This window comes from Monodelphis domestica, chromosome 4 (assembly GCF_027887165.1).
Source record: "Monodelphis domestica isolate mMonDom1 chromosome 4, mMonDom1.pri, whole genome shotgun sequence".
Classification (NCBI taxonomy): Eukaryota; Metazoa; Chordata; class Mammalia; order Didelphimorphia; family Didelphidae; genus Monodelphis; species Monodelphis domestica.
Window position 1 is genome coordinate 62,265,960 of NC_077230.1, and position 24,097 is coordinate 62,290,056.

Below are 24,097 nucleotides of genomic sequence, written 5' to 3' on the forward strand. Positions count from 1 at the left end.
CGCTTCCTGAGGATCTGCTATTATATTACTGAATTGCACAGGTTCTCGTTTATCTGTTCCTTCTTGTGAATCTGTTGACATAGAAACCATTCCTTCTATGGTGGTATCTTCTGGGAATGACTTCAATACAGATCCACTTTCTCCTGAATCACTGAGATCATTGTAATTCTGTTCTCCCACTTCTGTCCCAAGATATGGCTCTGGAGTCTTTTGTAAATTAGCTATTATGGTGTTTGCATGCACAGGTTTCCTATTATCCTCTTTGCTTTCTTGCCCCATGTTTTGTAATACACATGTATAATTAGTAGATATTTTAGGTTTTGTTGATATGATAGTGTAATCTACCATCCCCTTTTCAGTTATTCCATCCCCATTCAATATCCTACTATTAATTAAGTATGTATCACTTTGGACCGCTGCTGTCTGTGAGCTAACAGCTTGCTCAGAGGAAAGGTTTGTGTTTGTGTTGATTTCAGTTTGAGAACTCCTTGGATGATATTTCACTATAAGAGACTCTCTGTTCCCACTCCCTTAATTTGTTCTTTAGCTTCTGGTTTAGGGTAGACAATCATTAGAATTTTGGTAGACATCTGTGCTAAATGCTTTCCCAGAACTGGTATTTTGAGTGTCATAAGATTTTGGATATGATCTCATGGGTAAAAGTCTTTGACTTTGGGATTTAAATTAGTTCTCCCCTCATTTCTCTTTCTTAGATGAATAAATATATCCTTTCCAAGGCCTCTTGCAACAATGTCTTATTTGGCTATATTATCAGAATGGGGTGGATACTTAAATTGCTATTTTAAAGATTTGCTAGTCCTGTTTGATTTTCCACTCCCCAGACCCATTCTGCAAGCTAAGAAATTTTCCAAAAAGGTTTTAATCTGTTCCTTGCTTTTCTACATGCATTTTTATGTGCTCATATATTGTGAATCATAAATGTCATGTTTCATGTCTGCTATTAGTTGTGTAATTTCCATCTCAATTATAGATTTTTGTTTTGTACTTAATTTGCTTCCATTGGCATCTGTTTCTCCACCACTAAAATTTTAAAGTTTTCTTTTTCCTTTCTACCATCTCAATTTTTGCTCTTTATACTTATGCCCTCATGTTTCCCCCCTGGGGTACCTCCCCCATTGATCTCTTTTTTACTAGATAATTCTAGAGCCTGGTACCATGCAGGATAATGGTTATCCCTAGCTACAACCTCTGAATAATGGGGTTTGCCTCCAGAACCTATTGCTGCTTCCATGGATTTCATGTCTGAGTTCAGGTTCTCTCATTCTGCAGTAAGAGAAACACTGCTTACTATTAGAGTACTGTCTCCCATATTTTTTGTTATATAATTTTCCCTGATAATGTGCATTTTGACCTTTCCCATCTCTCCTATTTTGACCCTATTCATAGCGATGTTTCATTGGGCAGTTTCTTACTATGTGTCCTTGACAAGAACATAAAAAAGCAAGTTCTGGTATCTATTTGCACTCTCTGTTGACTTTGGGGTGTCTGTTTATACTGTGTGGTTTGTATGTTAAATATCTTAATTGTAGCCAGGTTCTGAGCATCCTCTAATTCTTTCTGCCTTAATATTTCATTGGTATCTTGGAGTTTTTTCTTTATATCCTTTTCCCTTTCCTGATCTACTTTGTTATCATGTAGATAGGTGGAAATGTCTCTGAGTTTGTCAAGTGAGATGGTGTAAAATTTAGGGCAATAGCTCCTGAAGAAATCCCTCAAGTGCTTGTCACAGCCCTTGGAAAATTGTCTCCTCACATGTGCATCTGATTCTTTTGAATCAGGGTTAAAGCCCAACAGTCCCTCAGTTTTTTGTTTTTTTTCTCAATAAGGTGATTGATAAATGTGCTTGGGTGTTCATTTTTTTCTTGGGATAATCTGTCAAAATTTCCCCATGCATTGGGTTTTTCTGACAATTGCTTCATTCCATTCTCTTAGATAAATCATTGATCTTGGATTAGAAAAATCCAGATCTTCAAAAACTTCTGTCCAGCTCATGAGTAAGGAATTTTTTCTAGTTTTCTTTTTTCAATAAAGTTTTTATGTTCCTGGGGTGTAAAAAGTTCAGATAAAAGAATTTCCACATGCTCAAACTCAGGTTCATCGAGGCAGAAAGGCTCTTTTTAGCTCTGATAGAAATTTAGGCATGCATTTATGTAAAGACTAAAACTCTGGTGGTGAATGACTTATGAACCTTTGCATGAATAATGCCAGAGTTACCAGTGACTTTAGCAACATCACACAAAGGCATAATCTTTTGAACCTTTGACGCATTTGCAAGATTGTTAGTAGATGCATAAATGGGTGCCTTGTTGCTTTGTGCCTGTATGTAATTGGCAAAGTCACTTCCTCCTACTGCCTGTAATGGTTTTTCATTATTAGTATTAGTAACTACTTGTTTTCTCTGCATGCAATCCTGGCATATCTCAGTTACAGTAGGGATCTAACCAAACAAATGCCTCTAATCTATTATTGATGACTAGAGTACATGGTTTTCTTTTGGAAGATCAAGTTGGCACCAGATTTGATATTCTTCAAGATGTTAGTCACTCTCACAAAAACCATATAAATTTGGATTATGATTTGCTAGAGGTATTTAACATCTAGATAATTCATTGATATTTGTGTCCATCTCATAGTCATATTGGTTAATGTCCCCAAAACATTATCTATCATCCCTGCCACTGTATTATAAATTATACAGTAGCCCCAATAAATAGCAATTATTCCTACCACAGCAGACCACAGTATTAGTTGTAACATGTTTCCCATTATATTTTTCCTGGGCTCTAACTGCCAGGAATTAACAGTTAAAAAATGGTTGGTATCCTTACAAGCTTTGCTTATAGCTAGATAGGATCCAAGATGGCTAGATCCTATTGCTGAGAGCCCTTATACAGCCTCCTTTTTACAATGACTTCACTTCCTCATTTTTCCAACTGACCCCAAATGGCAGTTGGTGAAAAGCATCTACTTCTCTTCACCAGGGATCAAGATGCCCTTGATTCTAGGAAACTAGGATCCTAGGAAACACCTAGGCAGAGTCAGGGACAAGGGCTTCTAGCCTTAGGAGTTTCAACTGACAGTTAATGACAGTTGATGACAGTTGATCACTAAAGTTTCTTTTTTTAATGGGGTTCTATTAAATCCTGCAGTGCCCATTGTAATTGAAAGATTAAGGCTTCCAGTATTGAGAGAGGAAAAGAGTTAGACCTCCCTTCTCAAAGCAGGGTTCAGGGGATAATGCTGATGTTTAGGGTTGCCTCAGAGAGAGTAGAGGGGGTTTGAAGATTTTCCCCCTTCTGCCTTCCCACTTTAGCTATGGCTGCTCTCCCAGATTTGCTCTTGTCCTTCTTGCCCCCACCTCCACTACTCCAGACCAAAGGGTCTTCCCTTGAACTGTTCACTCACAGTTGATTCACAACTTGGGGAAAAGATAATTATTTTAATGTCAATTAAATCAGGGTAATACAAAGGAATAACTGGCAGGGAAAGATTAGGAAAAGATAATGGGAAAAAGGGGTCCCTGTCTCTATCTAAAACCCTTTTTCCTCCCTCCTTGAGTTTTGGTGGAAACTCAGGCTTGACAGCCTAAGTCCCCTGAGAGATAGTCAAGTTGACTGACCCTGGGTTTGGTCCCTTGGCCACAGTTCAGACCCAGGGTAACAGGAGCTGAGGTAAAATCTGACAGAGATTCAAAATGCCGTTTCTCTAAATATCTTCAATTGGGAAGGGTTGCAGGGAAGGATTACCTGTCACAAGCAGGAAAAAGTGGGTAACCTTCAGGAGAAAGTCTTATTCCACCTTCTCTCTTTGGATTCTCCAGACTTAGAGACCAACTGCTTTTCCAGCCAAAATCTTCTGCTCCTCAAGATTACAATCTCCTCAGGCACCTCCCCTAACAAGTAGATCAGTTCCACACACTCTTCAGCCTGGCACTTTTTTTATGTGCCAGCCTCTGTTACAAAATGACCCCAGTAAGCTAGTGTTTGATAATCTCAAAGATCCCAGCTCTTTGGATAAGAACCCACTATTTGACAAAAACTGCTGGGAAAATTGGAAAATGGTATGGGAGAGATTAGGATTAGATCATCGTCTTATGCCCTATACCAAGATAAATTCAGAATGGGTAAATGACAAATATAAAGAGGGAATTTATAAGTATATAAGGTGAAGGTAGAATAGTATACTTGTCAGATCTATGAGAACAGAAAGAATTTAAGATCAAGTATGATAGAAAATATGACAAAATATAAAATGAAAAATTTTGATTCCATTAAATTAAAATTTTTTGTATAAACAAAACTAAGGCAAACAAAATTAGAAGGGAAGCACCAAATTGGGAAAAAAATCTTTATACCAAAAGCCTCTGACAAAGGTCTTATTTCTCATATTTATAAGGAACTAAGTCAATTGTCATGCTATTCCCCAATTGACAAATTAACAAGGGACATTAATAGGCAGTTCTCAGATGAAGAAATCAAAACTATCAATAAAAACAAGAAAAATTGTTCTAAATCTCTCATAATTAGAGAAATGTAAATGAAAACATCTCTGAGGTACCGCCTCCCACCTAGAAGATTGGCCAATAGGCCAGTTAAGGAAAATAACAAATGTTGGAAGGAATGTGTCAAAATTGGGACACTAATGCATTGCTGTTGGGGTTGTGAATTGATCCAATCATTCTGGAGGGCAATTTGGAACTATGCCCAAAGGGCGATAAAAGACTGTCTGCCCTTTGATTCTGCCCCACCACTGCTGAGTTTGTACCCCAAAGAAATAATAATGAAAAATATGTATTCAAAAATATTTATAGTCATTCTTTTTATAGTAGCAAAAAAATGGAAAATGAGGGGGTATCCATTGACTGGGGAAAGGCTAGACAAATTATGGTATCAGATGGTGATGGAATACTATTGTGCTGAAAGGAATGATGAACTGCAGGAATTACATGTAATCTGGAAAAACCTCCATGAATTGATGCAGAGCAAAGGAGCAGAATCAGGAGAACATTGTGTACAGAAACTGATACACTGTGGCACAGTCAGATGTAATGGACTCCTCTACTAGTTGCAATGCAATGATTCAGGACAATCCAGAAGTACTTATAAAAAAGAATGCTATCTACATCAAGAGAAAGAACTGTGGGAATAGAAAATCAGAAGAAAAACATATGCTTGATTTCATGGTTTGATGGTTATATAATTGGGAATTTTGACTACTTAATTATTCTATTGCAAATATTAATAATATGGAAATATGTTTTAAACAGTGATACATGTATAACTCATGTAATTGCTCATCAGCTCAGTGAGAGGAAGGGAAGAGGGGAAGGAAAGAACATGAATTGTTTAACCATGGACATATATTCTAAATCAATCAATTAATTAAAAAACTGAGCAAACAAACCTACCTGCTTATAGTTTATCTTTGTGATATATTTATGCAATCTTCACTGCATTTTGTTTAAAACTTTGCATTAATATTCATTAGGGAGATTGGCCAATTGTTCTCTTTTTCTGTTTTTGTTTTTCTTGATTATGACATCAACATATTTTTATCATAAAAAAAATTTCCTGGAAGCTCCTTCAGTGTTTTTTTTCTGCATCATTTACATAATATTAGAGTTAATTGTTCTTCAAATATTTTGTTGAATTCACTTGTGAATCCATCCATCCATGTCTAAAACTTTTTTTCTCTCCTTAGGAATCCATTGATAATTTTTTTTAATTCCTTTTTCCTAGATAGGATTATTTAAGTTTTCTATTCCTTATCTGATTATCTGAGTATTTTATATTTATGTAAATATTATCTACTTCACTTAGTTTTTCAAATGAGCAAAATAATTCCTTAAAATTTAATTTTTTTTCATTTTTTAAATAAAATCACCATTTTCATTTTTAAATATGGTAATTTGATTTTCTTTTATTCTATAAAATTAATTAACTTATTTTATTGGTTTTTTCCTGGAAACCAATGCTGTCTTATTATTTCTTTTGTTTTCTGTAAAGTTTTTATTTTTATGTGTTGTGAATAGTAAAGTTTTCTAGTATTCCAAAGGAAATAAATTTCACAATTAGCAAAATATGCTTGTCTGGATCAATGAAATAAGATTACAAATGTTTTCCAAGAAGGAAATCCTGGAAATGAAAAAAATGTCATAGACATACTAACATCCTATGATTCAAATGTCTCCAACTTGATATTTCCAGGTATAAGAATGAGTTATTAATTATAATAAAATTTACTGTTTAGAAATCCTAATGCAATTTCAGAATTTCTTTTATTAGCAGCCTGTGCCTCATTTCTCTATGGGGAAATAGCATCTCAAAATAGGTTTTCCAAAGTCTGTATCACACATTGTCAAAATTTTTATTTTAAGTTCATGAGGACTGCTACATTTTTTCACCCTTTAACAACAACTTCCATTTTTTTAAAACTGAATACATAAACACAACCAGTTTCCTTGGTCTTCTAATTTCTTTTGCTCATTTGACCCTGCTGGACTCTTTAAAGGTGTTAACTAGGTCGATATGACCTGGCAAATAAAACTCCCCAATTTTTGTAATTAATAAGAAGGAAGTAAAGCAACCTCATTTAAGTACTTTATGGAACAGTGTTTGTCAGAATGATTTTGAAGGAATTTTAACTGATTTTTTTTTTTTTAATGAAGGCATGGCAACTGTTAGCTACATAAAGAATTAAGAGAAGGTGAGAGTTCTTTTTTGGCCATTGTCACATCTATTTGTGTGCTATGACAACAGCATAAAGATAGCTCTCAAGATAATTATTTTGAATTTCTTTAAAGATGAAATTTATCTTTAAACAAGTACCATACGCTTGGTAAAAGAACAAAATTAATGGCATGTTTTTTGTTTTTTTTTTAATTTTAGCTACTTAATTTGGAGACTACAAAAATTTCCTTTAATAACATTTCATTCTGAAGTTAATTCCTTAAAAACCATTTACTTAAAAAAAAACTGTTAAACTCCTATAAGAAGGAGAAGAATAGAGTTTTTACTTAAACCTTACTCTCAGTGAAATCAACTCTGAGAGGGAAGAGCATCCAGATCCATTAGGATCTTGAATTCTATCTTATCCAACAGGGTAAGGGAAGAGGGAAAACCAAGGGGGGGGGTCGGAGGGGGAGAGAACAAAAAGGGAGGGGCTAGAGAGGGAAACATATCAAGGAAGGGGACTGGGGGACTGATTTAAAGTAAATCACTGGCTTAAAAGGTTATAGCTAAAGAAGAAAGGTCAGAATTAGGGGAGGATATCAAAATGCCAGGGAGTCCACAAGTGACAATCATAACTTTGAACATGAATGGGATGAACTCACCCATAAAACATAGATGAATAGCAGAATGGATTAGAATCCAAAACCCTACCATATGTTGTCTTCAAGAAACACACATTAGGTGGGTAGATACAAGGTCAGAATTAAAGGATGGAGTAAGACCTTCTGGGCCTCAACTGATAGAAAGAAGGCAGGAGTTGCAATCATGATATCTGAAAAAGCCAAAGCAAAAATAGATCTGATTAAAAGGGATAGGGAAGGTAACTATATTTTGTTAAAAGGGACTTTAGATAATGAGGAAATATCACTAATCAACATGCATGCACCAAATAGTATAGCACGCAAATTCCTAATGGAGAAACTAGGAGAATTGAAGGAAGAAATAGACAGTAAAACCATATTAGTGGGAGACTTAAACCAACCATCATCAAATTTAGATAAATCAAATCAAAAAATAAATAAGAAAGAGGTAAAAGAAGTGAATGAAATCTTAGAAAATTAGAATTAATAGACATATAGAGAAAAATAAATAGGTACAAAAAGGAATACAGCTTCTTCTCAGCACCACATTGCACATTCACAAAGATTGACCATACACTAGGTCACAGAAACATGGCATACAAATGCAGAAAAACAGAAATAATAAATGCAGCCTTTTCAGATCACAAGGCAATAAAAATAATGATCAGTAAAAGTACATGGTAAACCAAATAAAAAATTAATTGGAAATTAAATAATATGATACTCCAAAATCGGTTAGTTAGAGAACAAATCATAGAACCAATTAATAATTTCATTGAAGAAAATGACAATGGTGAGACATCTTTTCAAACCTCATGGGATGCAGCCAAAGAGGTAATCAGAGGTAAATTCATATCCCTGAGTGCATATATTAACAAACTAGGGAGGGCAGAGATCAATCAATTGGAAATGCAAATAAAAAGACTTGAAAGCAAACAAATTAAAAACCCCCATAAGAAACCCAAACTAGAGATACTAAAAATTAAGGGAGAAATTAGTAAAATCAAAAGTGATAGAAATATTAAACTAATAAGTAAGACTAGAAGCTGGTACTCTGAAAAAAACAAACAAAATAGACAAAATACTGGTCAATCTAATTTAAAAAAAAATGAAAGAAGAAAAGCAAATTAACAGCATCAAAGATGAAAAGGGGGATATCACCTCCAAAGAAGAGGAAATTGAGGCAAACTTTAAAAATTACTTTGCCCAATAATATGGCAATAAATATACTAATCTAGGCAATATGGATGAATATATACAAAAATATAAACTGCCTAGACTAAAAGAAGAAGAAATAGAATTCTTAAATAATCCCATACCAGAAAAAGAAATCCAACAGGGTATCAAAGAACTCCCTAAGAAAAGATCCCCAGAGCCTGATGGATTCACAAGTGAATTCTATCAAACATTCAAAGAATAGTTAATCCCAATATTATAAAAACTATTTGACATAATAAGCAAAGAGGGAATTCTACCAAACTCCTTTAATGACACAAATATGGTACTGATTCCAAAACCAGGCAGGTCAAAAACAGAGAAAGAAAATTATAGACCAATCTCCCTAATGAATATAGATGCAAAAATCTTAAATAGGATACTAGCAAAATAGTGATCAGAAGGGTCATCCACCATGATCAAATAGGATTTATACCAGGGATGCAGGGCTGGTTCAATATTAGGAAAACCTTCCACATAATTGACCATATCAACAAGCAAACCAACAAAAATCACATGATCATTTTAATAGACGCAGAAAAAGCCTTTGATGAAATACAACACCCATTTCTATTTAAAACACTAGAAAGCATGGGAATAGAAGTGTCATTCCTAAAAAAATAATAAACAGTATATATCTAAAACCATCAGCTAATATCATTTGCATTGGGGATAAACTAGATGCATTCCCAATAAGATCAGGAGTGAAACAAGGATGCCCACTATCACCTCTATTATTTGACATTGTACTAGAAACACTAGCAGTAGCAATTAGAGAAGAAAAATAATTTGAAGGCTTTAAAATAGGCAAGGAGGAGACCAAGTTATCGCTCTTTGCAGATGACATGATGGTCTACTTAAAGAATCCTAGAGATTCAACCAAAAAGCTAATCGAAATAATCAACAACTTTAGCAAAGTCGCAGGATACAAAATAAACCCACATAAGTCATCAGCTTTTCTATATATTTCCAACATAGCTCAGCAGCAAAAACTAGAAAGAGAAGTCCCATTCAAAATCACCTTAGACAATATAAAATACTTAGGAATCTATCACCCGAGACAAACATAGGAACTATATGAACAAAACTACAAAACACTCTCCACACAACTAAAACTAGACTTGAGCAATTAACAAAACATTAACTGTTCATGGGTAGGACGAGCCAATATAATAAAAATGACCATCCTACCCAAACTTATTTATCTATTTAGTGCCATACCCATTCAACTTCCAAAAATTTTCTTCACTGATTTAGAAAAAAAACATAAAAAAGGTCATTTGGAAGAACAAAGGATCAAGGATAGCCAGGGAAATCATGAAAAAAAAAATACAAAGGAAGGGGGCCTTGCAGTCCCAGATCTCAAACTATATTACAAAGCAGCAGTCATCAAACAATTTGGTACTGGCTAAGAAACAGAAAGGAGGATCAGTGGAATAGACTTGGGGCAAGTAACCTCAGCAAGACAGTCTATGACAAGCACAAAGACCCCAGCTTTTGGGACAAAAATCCATTATTCGATAAAAACTGCTGGGAAAATTGGAAGGCAGTGTTGGAGAGATTAGGTTTGGATCAACACCTCACACCCTACACCAAGATAAATTCAAAATGGGTGAATGACTTCAACATAAAGAAGGAAACTATAAGTAAATTAGGCTAACACAGAATAGTATACATGTCAGACCTTTGGGAAGGGAAAGACTTTCAAACCAAGCAAGACTTAGAAAGAGTCACAAAATGTAAAATAAAAAATTTTGACTATATCAAATTAAAAAGCTTTTGTACAAACAAAACCAATGTAACTAAAATCAGAAGGGAAGCAACAAATTGGGAAACAATCTTCAAAAAAACCTCTGACAAAGGTTTAATTACTCAAATTTACAAAAAGCTAAATCAATTGTAGAAAAAATCAAGCCATTCTCCAATTGATAAATGAGCAAGGAATATGAATAGGCAATTTTCAGTCAAAGAAATCAAAACTATTAATAAGCACATGAAAAAGTGCTGCAAATAAACACAACTCTGAAGTATCACCTCACACCTAGCAGATTGGCTAACATGATAGCAGAGGAAAGTAATGAATGCTGAAGGGGATGTGGCAAAGTAGGGACATTAATTCATTGTTGTTAGAGTTGTGAATTGATCCAACCATTCTGGAGGGCAATTTGGAACTATGCCCAAAGGGCAATAAAATACTGTCTGCCCTTTGATCCAGCCATAGCACTGCTGTGTTTGTACCCCAAAGAGATAATAAGGAAAAACGATGTATACAAGAATATTCATAGCTGCGCTCTTTGTGGTGGCCAAAAATTGGAAAATGAGGGGATGCCCTTCAATTGGGAAATGGCTGAACACATTGTGGTATATGATGGTGATGGAATACTATTGTGCTCAAAGGAATAATAAAGTGGAGGAATTCCATGGAGACTGAAACAACCTCCAGATAGTGATGCAGAGTGAAAGGAGCAGAACCAGGAAAACATTTTACACAGAGATTGATACACTGTGGTACAATCGAACGTAATGGACTTCTCCATTAGTGTCAATGCAATGTCCCTGAACAATCTGCAGGGATCTAGGAGAAAAAAACACTATCCACAAACAGAGGACAAACTGTGGGAGTAAAAACACAAAGGAAAAGAAACTGCTTGACTACAGGGGTTGAGGGGACATGTCTGAGGAGAGACTCTAAATGAACACTCTAATGCAAATACCAACAACATGGAAATGTGTTTGAGTCAAGAACACATGTGAAACCCTTTGGAATCCTGCTTCGGCTATGGGGGAGGAGAAGAAAATGATCTTTGTCTACAAGGAATAATGTTTTGAAATGACCAAATAAAATATTGTTTAAAAAAAAGCTGTTAGATTCTTTTGAAATATATGTTAATGGTGCATATATGTATTTATATATACATGTTAATTTCTTATTGCTTTTTTTGGGCAATTGACACATTTAATAAGCTGAAGTTGATGATTTGAGGGGAACTGTTAAAAGCATGTATAAAATTAATTTTCTTCCTCTGTAACGTCCAATTCATTATCCTCTTCATCATCATCTTGGTGATCTTTTCTTGTCCTAGTGGTAGGAATCTGCCCTGATTCAGATATGCACTTGATAGAAATAGATTTCTGAAGAGGAGATTTTGAATTTGCTTGAACAATATCTAAACTAGTTAAATAGTCAGGTGGATAGAAGAACCCTGAAAAATCTCTAGATCTTCTTCTTCATCAATTTTCTTTATATTTTGGTAGGAAGCAGTGTAGACTTCTGAAGCTTTACCATGGAACAACATTTCAATAGTTATAAATTCTGAAACTATATTCTTTATGTCCTTTCTTTTTTGTTTTTCAAAATTGTCAATTGTTTCTTCCATGTGCCGAGTTGTTCTGGTGGCATAAATTGTAGCTCTCTGTAATTCTGTTTCTGCCTTTTTATCAACTAAATGACAAAATAATTTTTTCTTCAAAATTGAAAGGATACATGTAACTCTGGTGGATTCCACTGACCATGATTTCTAGTTGAGTTAACTGGTTAGCTTCTCAACTCTTTGCTGTTAAAGTTGCTTTAAGATCATCCCATTTCATTTTCACAATAATTCCATAACTTTTCAAAGGTTCAACTACTTTGGCTTCAAGTCTTTCAACCTCAGCTTGCCAATAATCCTGAAGTTTGGCAAACTCATCAGCAAAATCCTTCAGGTTGTGCTTCAGGTTGGGCGTTTTGGTGGCTGCATAAGAATTGATTTCACCATTGATTTCATTCACTATGAGGTCAGCTTTGTATTGCAGCCGAGCTGTTTTACCCACCTACGTGGCAAAGATCTGCCCAAAGTGCTTCTCCAGGTTGGAGACCACATCCTGCAACTGTTTGGTCTGGGCCTCCCTGTTTTCCAGAGTCCGCCTCAGCATGTCACCTTTGGAGCCTCCCAGAACCAGGTTGGAGGCTGCAATGGGCCCTGGGTTGGAGTCCAGTGGCAGGAGCCATAGGGAAGCCTGCCAGCCAGCTGGAGAGAGGGGAGGATGTGTCTTATTATTTGTATGGTTTTCTTACTTTCCATTTTGCTATTCTCTCCTTTGATTTTTAGGATTTCTAATTTGATATTGTAATAATTAAAATGGGGTTGACAAATCTAAGAATTAAAAAAAATTGTTGTGGTTGCCCTTTATAATAATTAACTCATAACTCAAAAGGCTGTTACTAGCTTTAGTAACTTTATTACAGCAAGGTAGAGAGAGTAAAGGGGGAAATGTAGGATGAAGATAGAAGATATTGCCTAGCTAAATTACTTTGGCCAGATCTGAGTGCCTTACCAAAAAGAGCTTCCCACTGAAGACAGGAGAAGAGCCTGAAAGGCTATTGTTTCTGGCCAGGGTCTCCTCATCCAAAGCAACTCACTAAACCTGAACTTCTCCAGCCACCAACACAGAATCTTCAACACAGAATTCATCCAATGCAGATGTCCAACACAGAAGTGCCACACAGAAGAATACCTCTTTCAGCAAGAGCCATCAAGGCAGCAGAATGAATCCAAATGCCCTTGGCTGGCTTTTATAATCAGTTTTCTCCATATCACTTTCTGTCTTTCTGGTTTCTACTTCCTTTTACTACAGGCTAGTCTATCACATCTCATGAATCAATCAGAGTTTTTTAAGGAATATATCTCCCATCCTGTGAGGGTGTGAACTTTTATCAAAAGGATCCTTGAGTCCCTGACTGATTGTGTTAAACGGGGAGAGCACTTCAAGTACTTGATTAAGTTAAGATTAAAAAATTCCCTTTCACAATTTTTAATTGAGCACTTTTAATTTGCTTCTAGGTTTAGAGTTGCATGCCCAATTCATTGATCTCTTTCTGTGTTTTATTGATGTAAGCAGTTAGAGATATATATTATCTTGACATACTGCATTGGCTAAATTCCCAAAATTTTGGTAAGTTGTACCCTTGTTATCATTCTCTTAAATGAAATTATTGATTGTTTCTATGATTTGTTATTTCATTCATTCATTCTTTAGTATAATGTTATATAGTTTCAAATAATTTTCAGTCTTTTTTCTCAAGCCCTTTGATCATTATAATTTTATAGCTATATAGTCTGAAAAGGATTCATTAAATATTTCTTCTTTTTCTGCAGTTGGATAGAAGGCTTTTATGTCCTATTATCTGATCATTTTGTGTGTATGTGTGTGAATGTACCCTGTACTGCTGAGAAAAACTGTATTCTTTCTATTCCCATTCAGTTATCTCCAGAGGTTTATCAAGTCTAACTTTTCTAAGCTTCTATTCAACTCCTTAATTTCTGTATCATTTATTATTTTTTTTGGTTTGATTTATCTAATTTTCCCCCTTTCCTTCTAAAAATTAGATAAATCAAACCAAAGAAATAATAAAGAATATATAAATTAAGGAGTTGAATAGAATCTTAGAAATTTCTTTCTTAGAGAAATCCCATTCAAAATCACCTTAGACAAAATAAAATACCTAGGAATCTACCTCCCAAGACAAACACAGGAACTATATGAACACAACTACAAAACACTCGCCACACAACTAAAACTAGACTTGAACAAATGGAAAAACATTAACTGCTCATGGATAGGACGAGCCAATATAATAAAAATGACCATCCTACCCAAACTTATTTATCTATTTAGTGCCATACCCATTGAACTACCAAAATACTTCTTCACTGATTTAGAAAAAACCATAACAAAGTTCATTTGGAAGAACAAAAGATCAAGGATATCCAGGGAAATAATGAAAAAAAACACATATGATGGGGGCCTTGCAGTCCCTGACCTAAAACTATATTACAAAGCAGCAGTCATCAAAACAATTTGGTACTGGCTAAGAAATAGAAAGGAAGATCAGTGGAATAGACTGGGGGAAAGCGACCTCAGCAAGACAGTATATGATAAACCCAAAGATCCCAGCTTTTGGGACAAAAATCCACTATTTCATAAAAACTGCTGGGAAAATTGGAAGACAGTGTGGGAGAGACTAGGAATAGATCAACACCTCACACCCTACACCAAGATAAATTCAAAATGGGTGAGTGACTTAAACATAAAGAAGGAAACCATAAGTAAATTGGGTAAACACAGAATAGTATACATGTCAGACCTTTGGGAGGGGAAAGGCTTTAAAACCAAGCAAGATATAGAAAGAATCACAAAATGTAAAATAAATAATTTTGACTACATCAAACTAAAAAGCTTTTGTACAAACAAAACCAATATAACTAAAATCAGAAGGGAAACAACAAATTGGGAAAAAATCTTCATAGAAACCTCTGACAAAGGTTTAATTACTCATATTTATAAAGAGCTAAATCAATTGTACACAAAATCAAGCCATTCTCCAATTGATAAATGGGCAAGGGAAATGGATAGGCAGTTCTCAGATAAAGAAATCAAAACTATTAACAAGCACATGAAGAAGTGTTCTACATCTCTTATAATCAGAGAGATGCAAATCAAAACAACTCTGAGGTATCACCTCACACCTAGCAGATTGGCTAACATAACAGCAAAGGAAAGTAATGAATGCTGGAAGGGATGTGGCAAAGTAGGGACATTAATTCATTCCTGGTGGAGCTGTGAACTGATCCAACCATTCTGGAGGGCAATTTGGAACTATGCCCAAAGGGCGACAAAAGAATATCTACCCTTTGACCCAGCCATAGCACTGCTGGGTCTGTACCCCAAAGAGATAATGGACACAAAGACTTGTACAAAAATATTCATAGCTGCGCTCTTTGTGGTGGCCCAAAACTGGAAAATGAGGGGATGCCCATCAATTGGGGAATGGCTGAACAAACTGTGGTATATGTTGGTGATGGAGTACTATTGTGCTAAAAGGAATAATAAAGTGGAGAAGTTCCATGGAGACTGGAACAACCTCCAGGAAGTGATGCAGAGCGAGAGGAGCAGAACCAGGAGAACATTGTACACAGAGACAAACACACTGTGGTATCATCGAACGTAATGGACTTCTCCATTAGTGGTGGTGTAATGTCCCTGAACAACTTGCAGGGACCCAGGAGAAAAAAACACCATTCATAAGCAAAGGATAAACTATGGGAGTGGAAACACCGAGAAAAAGCAACTGCCTGAATACAAAGATTGAGGGGACATGACAGAGGATAGACTCTAAATGAACACTCTAATGCAAATACTATCAACAAAGCAATGGGTTCAAATCAAGAAAACATCTAATGCCCAGTGGACTTACGCGTCGGCTATGGGGGGTTGGGGGGGGGGGAGGAAAAGAAAATGATCTATGTCTTTAACGAATAATGCTTGGAAATGACCAAATAAAATATATTAAAAAAAAAAAAAAAAGAAATTTCTTTCTTTTTCTCTTTTAATTAGATCTATTTTCATTTTTGCTATATCTGAAATCATAATTGCTATCCCTGCTTTTTTAACTATGACTAGAAAATAGTGAATTTTGCTCCTGCCTTTTACCTTTACTCTTTGTCTTTGTAACTTTTCAATATTCTAATACTTTACTCTCATCAACATTTTTTAAGATACAGTGAATCTGACTTTCTTTATATTCCTATCATATGACACTATAGCTCCTGAATCCATGAATTCTCTATGGATGCCCTTACGCTTTATTTTTTTCTCCCATTTCACCTTCACTTCTTTCAAGTTTCTGCTAAAATCCTTCCTCCTAGATGAAGCCTCCCTGGTTCTCCTTAATTTTAGTGTCTTCCCTATGAAATAATCTTCTATATATACAAATACATATTTTTCTACCTCTCTACCTAATATTATTCATAAATAATTATTAGCTTTTTGTCCTTTTTATTTCCATTAGATTGAGATTTCTTTGGAAGTAATGACTGGTTCCCCTTTCTTACCTAGCTAGGTGGCACAGTAGATAGAGCAAAAGACTTAGAGCTAGGAAAATCTCAGTTCAAATCCAGCTTCAGAAAATTCTTAGCTCTATGAACTTGGGCAAGCCAATTAATTACTATTTGACTTATTTTCATCTTCTCTAAAATGGGGATAAAAACATTTCTCTAAGAGGGTTATTTTGAGTGTCAAGTGAGATCATAATTGCCAAGTGTTTAGTAAAACGACTGGCACAAAGTGTTGTATGAATGATAGTCCTCTTATCTCTCTGTGTATCCCTAAGATTGACCACATTTTCCCAGTACATAGTAAATGCTTAATGTCTCTTGACTTGACCTGAAAGAATATTTTTTAAAGAAGTATAAAAGTTAATTAAAACTACATAAGAGTGAAAATATCTTCCTTTATGGGATACCACTCTTTTAACCACAGTTATCATACTCTACTATATTTCAAAGCTAGAAAACAAGTTAAGGTTTGAATGCTTTAAAGTCATATTGAAATCTGACATTAATAACATAAAAAGTAAATAATTTTATTCTAATATAAAGGTTATTAGCAGAAATCATTATCTCTCTATCCATCTATTTTTCTATCTGTCTTTCTATCTATCTAACTGGAATGATGGATAGAAAATATACATGACATCAAATGACCTGAGTTCTAACTCTTGCTATATTACTATGTAAATGACTTACTTTGGATAAGACATATAACTTCCCTGAATATTCATATCCTGACATAAAATGGAGTTGAATTAAATTATCACAAAGATGTTTTTAAGTTTATGTTGCATGATATCTTATCAGAATTTCATTAATGAAAACATGTAATTTGATAATCAGAGATTTCACATTTATCAGCTCCATCAAGTCTCTGAAGGAATACTTTTTCTTTTTTTTTTTGGTAAATTTACAATATTTTGATAAATTTGATAATTGCTAAACCTCTAAAAATGTTGCCATTTCCTCCTTACACATGATTATAAGAATTGAAAATGTTCTGAAGAAAAGTCTTAGCAAAGGAGAAGTTGGCCAGGGGGAAACATATCAAATAATATCTTGATAAAATCTGGAAATTCAAAATATATAGAAAATTAGTGGAAATACATATCACAGTCAACCTGAATTAAAGAGAATTATCAAACTAGTTGTAGTAAATAGGCCTTAAGGCAAGAGGAGATTGAAATATGGTGTCTCACACAGTACCAGCGTATAGGGTATACCACCAAGAGTGGCAGTGCGAAGCAGAGTTAAATAATCTGTTGGGCGACACAGGCTTTTAAAGCTGTTTCTAGCTGTTTTCTAAATTGTTTCAGATGACAATTGAAAGTCCTTTGAGAAGGCTAGGGAGTCTGGGAGAGGCAATAACAAACATAGGTTGGGGAGGTAGGGATGTGGTATAATTATCCTCAGGCAAAGTGTAGCTCTGAGAAAAGGGGGGAATAGTGAGGAGCTGCTTCCAACACCACAAAAAGACATTCCTAATTAACATGTGGTCAAAAATATGAATAAGTGTTCTTTGAAAAAAATTTATAACTATCAACAAAGGCAATGAGAGAATGCTTAAAAATTGCCAGTAATAAAAATGAAACTCAAAACAACCTTATGGCTTTTTGGCAAATTTGGCAAAGATGACAAAAATGAGAATAGTTGGTTAGAGTTGTTATGAGGTCATAGGTGCATTGTTTTTGGAGCATCAAAACTATATAACCATTATTAAAATGGTTATATATTTTGATAGATACTAATTGTAGACATAGATTCATATGTCATTAAGAAAAAAGAAAGGCTAGGTCAATACATAAAAAGTATTGTTCTTGGGGGCAGCTGGGTAGCTCAGTGGATTGAGAACCAGGCTTAGAGATGGGAGGTCCTAGGTTCAAATCCGGCCTCAGGCACTTCCTAGCTGTGTGACCCTGGGCAAGTCATTTGACCCCCATTGCCTAGCCCTTACCACTCTTCTGCCTTGGAGCCAATACACAGTATTGACTCCAAGATGGAAGGTAAGGGTTTAAAAAAAATAAATTAAAAAAAAAGTATTGTTCTTTATGGTATCAAGGAACTAAAAACAAAGTAAATATGTGCAGTGCCTAAAATTTTTTAAAGAAAAACATTTGACTCATGAAATTAATGGCACAGTACCCTGATCTTTGAAAAGATGAGCATGGTGAATAAGAAAAAGCAGGGAAAGAATCAATTGAACTTTTGAATTATTAAGTGACTAGTCATTTAAATAATGGGCACAATGATTACAATAATGAAAATGGAAAGAATAACCACAAAACAATTAAAATGTATTTTTAAAAATGGTAAAGACCAAGCTTGCCTGCTGAGGAAGGGATTTTTTTCTATCCTGCCTTCCCTAAAGGAGAATGACCATGGATGGAAAACATTACAGATAATTTCAGATTTTTTTGAACATGATTTGTTTTCCTGATTTTATTTCTATTTTTTAGCTTTAAAAAACCCAAAATATTATAGATAAATTATAGTTTTTTGGTAGTAAGGAAGGCAGAAGACTACATGGATAATGTAGCTGATAATAAAACAAAAAATATAAAATTCCTATTTAAAATTTATCAGTTCCTTTTCTTCATGCATTTGACGTATATACTTCTTTTATTACATTCTAAAGAAGCTGTTTTGTTTTGTTTTGTTTTTCCTTTTAACAATGTGATAAAGGGAATTTAAATAATCACCATTTAAGACAATTCAATTCAACAAACTTTTATTAAGGTTTCAATATGTACAAAAAATTGGAAATTCAGAATACATTTCAGACTGGATTGAATTAATCTTAAAAATAATCCTGATATACACTGGGTGAAAGAGGCTACAAGGTTTTCTGGTCACTTTAATCTAATATTGGGGATACAAAAAATAAAATTAATACAAATTTAATTCAACCTTCATTTTTTTCAAAAATATTTTCTTTTTATTCCAATTATATGTAAGAATAATCTTTAACATCTATTCCCGTTTCTTTTTTTTTTAAACCCTTACCTTTTGTCATAGAATCAATACTAAGCATTTGTTTCAAGGCAGAAGAGCGGTAAGGGCTAGAATTAGAATTAAAATTCTCTGGCCACTGTATATTGATTAATAATTATTTATTATATAGTGAAAGCAAGTTGGAGAGAGATAAAGGCACAACCTAGCTAATCTGAGTTCACTGCTCATCTCATGACTCCATTCACAATCATTGCTTCCTAGTCAAGAGATTTTGAGTGGACAGCCCCACTAAGCATGTTCCCAAACCATGAGACTTTCTGCTTCCTCCATACCTAATTTATAACCCTCATGATGTCACTCCTTCTGGGTCTCCCTGATTGGAAAGAGTTGACCTCATTCCAATCAGAGGTAAGTCATATGTATGCCCAATCATTGGGTGGAGTTGAGACAAAAACGAATTTTCAAAACTTTTACCTTTGTAAAAGGAAAGATGATTACAAATTGATATTATATTCACATACTAGGTAATTGGTATTAAGTGACTTGTCTAGGGTCAGACAGCTAGGAAGTATCTGAGGTTGGATTTGAACTCAGGACCTCCTGTCTCCAGTTCTGGCTTTCTATACACTCTACCCCCAAAATGCCCCTTTACATCCATTTTCTAAAAATTTCAGGTCCTACTTTCAGTTCTCTTGTCCCTACATCTTGAGATAGCAAACATATTTGATATGGATTATATTTGTATGACCCAAAATACATTTCCACAATGGTCATTTTATGGAAAAAAGACATACAACCCAAAACAAAACAGAAAATGAAGCACAAAATTTAAAAAAAAGTGAAAAATTGAATGCTTTGATCTTCATTAAATTCCATCAGTTATTTCTTTGGAGATTAATACCATTTTTCATCATGAGTCCTTTGTATCCTTGTATTGCTGATACGAACTAAGTTATTCAGAGTTGATTATTATGCAATATTGCTGTTACTATATCTAACATTCTCCTGGTTCTGTTCAATTCACTTTTTACAAATTTGTATGTCTTCCCAAGTTTATCTGAAATCATCCAGTCCAATATTGTTTTGTGGTACAATATTATTCCCTTCCAAACATACACCACAACTTGCTCAATTATTCCATAATGAATACATATTAAATTCAATTCCCAAGTCTTTTCCATCACAAAAAAAGCTGCAAAAAGAACTTTTGTACAAATAGTCCCTTCCCCCCTTTTTAAAATCTCTTTGTAATATAAATTTAGTAGAATTATTGCTGGATCAAAGGCATGCATGTTTTTTCTGGCACTCATGGCATAGCTCAAAATACTCTTTAGAATGATAATATACAACAACTTTGAATTCACAACTTCACCAACAATGTATTAATGTCCAAATTTTCTTGTATCCTCTCAAAAACTTATCATTTTCTTTTTTTTTGTTGTTTTGTTATGGTAGCCAGTCTAATGGGTATGATACCACAGAACTGTTTTAATTTGTACTTCTCCAGAGAATTTTTTCATATGATGATAAATAGTTTTGACTTCATCTGGAAACTTTCTATTCATAAACCTTGACCATTTGTCAATTAGGGTATGACTTGTAGTCTTATAAATTTGAATTGGTTTTGTATGTAATTTAGAAATGAGGCCTTTATCAGAGATAGTTGCCATACATTTTTCCCATTTTTCTGCATACCTTTTAATCTCTATATCATTGGTTTTGTTTATGCAAAATATTTTTAATTTAATAGAAACAAAATTTTGTATTTTACATTATGAAATATTCTTTACCTTTTGATTTGGTCATATTTTTTCCCTTTTCCATTTATTTGACAGGTATTTATTTGACATACTATATTCCCATTATTTGCATGTAATATCACCAATTCTGTATAAACCATTCACTTGTTTTGACTTCATCTTATTATATGGGTGAGATTCAATAAATATTTCTTCCACTCAAGAAATTTATTTGGAACTTGAGTAAAAAATGAAAAGCTTACTATCTTTAAGATGTCTTTTTATAGAACAATAACAATGGTAAAATATATCAATAGAAAATGAAATATAAAATCACTTAATTTCTGAGGAAATTCTGGAACCTTAGATTTTTTTAACCCTTACCTTCCATCTCGTAATCAGTACTGTGCATTGGTTCCAAGGCAGAAGAGTGGTAAAGTCTAGGCAATGGGGATTAAGTGACTTGCTCAGGGGCACACAGCTGGGAAGTGTCTGAGGCCAGATTTGAACCTACAATCTCCTGTCTCTAGGCCTGGCTTTCAATCCACTGAGCTACCCAGCTACTCCCAACCTTAGATTTCTTCAGTGTATTCTGCATTATATCCAACAAATATAGTTGCAGAGTGGGTACTGACCTGCCCTAGCAAGTAGATTTCCTTCTCAACCTATTAAGGGTAATGAAATCACAGATATTTTAAAGTGTTAATCTTACATATAAACTACTCATTTAATTGTATTAATTAACACTTTAAAATATCTGTGATTTCATATATATACATATAATATATGTATGTATACATATATCATATGTATATGATATGTGTATACATACATATAATATATGTACATATTTATATACATATAAACTACTTGTTTAATTGTATTAATATATGTATGATATATATTGCAGATATATTTGTGCATATGTATATGTGTCTCCAAATACACACATGTAGACACACACATAAATAATATGTTTCTAGCTCTATACTAGGTACCAGTGAGATAAAGACAAAAATCAAAGAATTTCTATCCCCAATGAGCCTGCATTCTACTAAAGGAAAGTAGACAAATAGATGTAATAAAAGAACAATAGAAAATATTCTGGGAAAATTATTTGAGATGTGGAAAAATTCTAATTGGAAAGAATCTTTGAAGACTACATGTCATTTTTGTGAAAATAGAAAATAATTCCAAAAGGGATTAAATTAGTTTAGAGTGTATTCAGGACATAGAATGTGACATACAAATATATATGTATCTGGGATGATATGTCAAACTCTTTTCTCTCTTCAAGCCAACTATAATCCCTCTTCTTTATCTCAGTAGATGGTTTTAGCTCTGCTTCCCTGAAAAGCAAAGTGAGGAAATCTTCACAGGTTCTCTCTTCTTCTCAGCTCTTTACTTCATAATTCAATTATAAACATCTTATTTTTTCCCCTTTGTTCCAACAATGGAAAACAGGGGAACTTTTTTTTTTTCTTGTAGCTATTAAACTTTCTACTCTTTACCATGACATTGTCTCCTGACTCTTCCTGGAGCCTGCAACTTTGATATTGTAATATGTATTGAGGAAGAGAGATGGGGGGATTGGAAAAATGGGGGATAATGTGAGGTTTGTAACAGGGTATGGAGGAGTTGAGGGGAGAGAGGGAATATTGCTTGGTGAGGCAATGGAGAGAGATGCCCTCTGCCATGAGGAAGCAGCAGGGGTATGATAAGGATTGTTTGTCATTGAATGACTGAACTGATGTTAAGCTCCTTCTACGCACAGAAAAGATAGTCCACTTCTCTGACTAGGAATTCAAATAATATAAAGTGTAATAACCAGTTGGGATTGGAGTTTTTATCAGCTACAGAGCTGAAGCCAGGTCTCATAGGCTAGTGGAGGATTTCTCCCACTCCCGTCTACTCTATATCAGTCCTTGCTTTGTCTAATTCAGAGTCTTAGCAGTAGACAGAAAGCAAACAAGAACAATTCTAACCTTCAGAAGCCTGTGTCTTTAGGCTGAACAGAATAGAGGTACTCCACTCCAGACTGGGCTGAAATGAGCTCCTCCCTCCTCCAACACCATGAAGGAAGTAAAACCTGGCAGGAAGGAAGTACTAGTCACAAGACTCAACTGCCACTCCCAGCAGGAAGGAAGTACTAGTCACAAGACCCAACTGCCTCTCCCATTTGCCCCGTCCCCCACCAATTGTCAGTCTTGTTTCCTTTCCACAATATTCAGCTTTTGCAACATAATTTTCACTGTTTTCCAATTTGTTGCTTTCTATTTAATTGTTTCCAAAAATGTCTAGACCTCTTGAGATCTTTAAAAAACCTACACTTTTTCCTAAACCTCAATAAGTTGTCTTATTTTTAACTTATTATTTCCATTTTAATATCTGACAGTCACTTCATAATTGCTTGAAAAATAGCTTCTTACCTCATCATGCAACTGAAACTATTTTGGCTAAAGTTAACTTCCCCCCCGAATTGCCAATTCTGAAGGTCTTCTCATGGTTTTTGTCATCATCCATACTGCCCACTCCATACTTTTCCCCATATTTTTATTATTCCAAAGGTTTACAAAACCAAACAGTACAAACATTTTCATATACAAATTAAAAGGAAAATAGTACACAAATGAAATCAGAAATCTCCTATATGTTTAACTTACTTTTATTTATATGTACATAATAAATCCTGTGTTCAAGTGTATTATCCCCTTCCCACCTTCCCCACATCTCAAAGAATAGCATCAGGGAAACCAGCATGCTCATATAAATTGCCTTTGATGTTTTATCTTTCTGTTCATTTTCTGGAAGTAATATTCACAAGTTATTCTTCCAGCATTAGTTCTATGGCTGTATATAATGTTCTCCTAGTTCTACTCTTTTTACTATTCATTATCCCCATATAGGTCTTTAATTTTTCCCCCAAAAACACTATTCATCACTTCTTATGGTGCAATAGTATTCCATCATAATCATTTATTACAATTTGT

The 24,097-nt window shown here is 34.4% G+C and overlaps 1 pseudogene; it reads right to left on the reverse strand.

Moving 5' to 3' along the window:
* Window positions 1-11,557: 11,557 nt before the first annotated feature.
* Window positions 11,558-12,472, reverse strand: LOC100015465 (CBY1-interacting BAR domain-containing protein 1-like; annotated as a pseudogene).
* Between the last annotated feature and the right edge of the window lie 11,625 nt (window positions 12,473-24,097).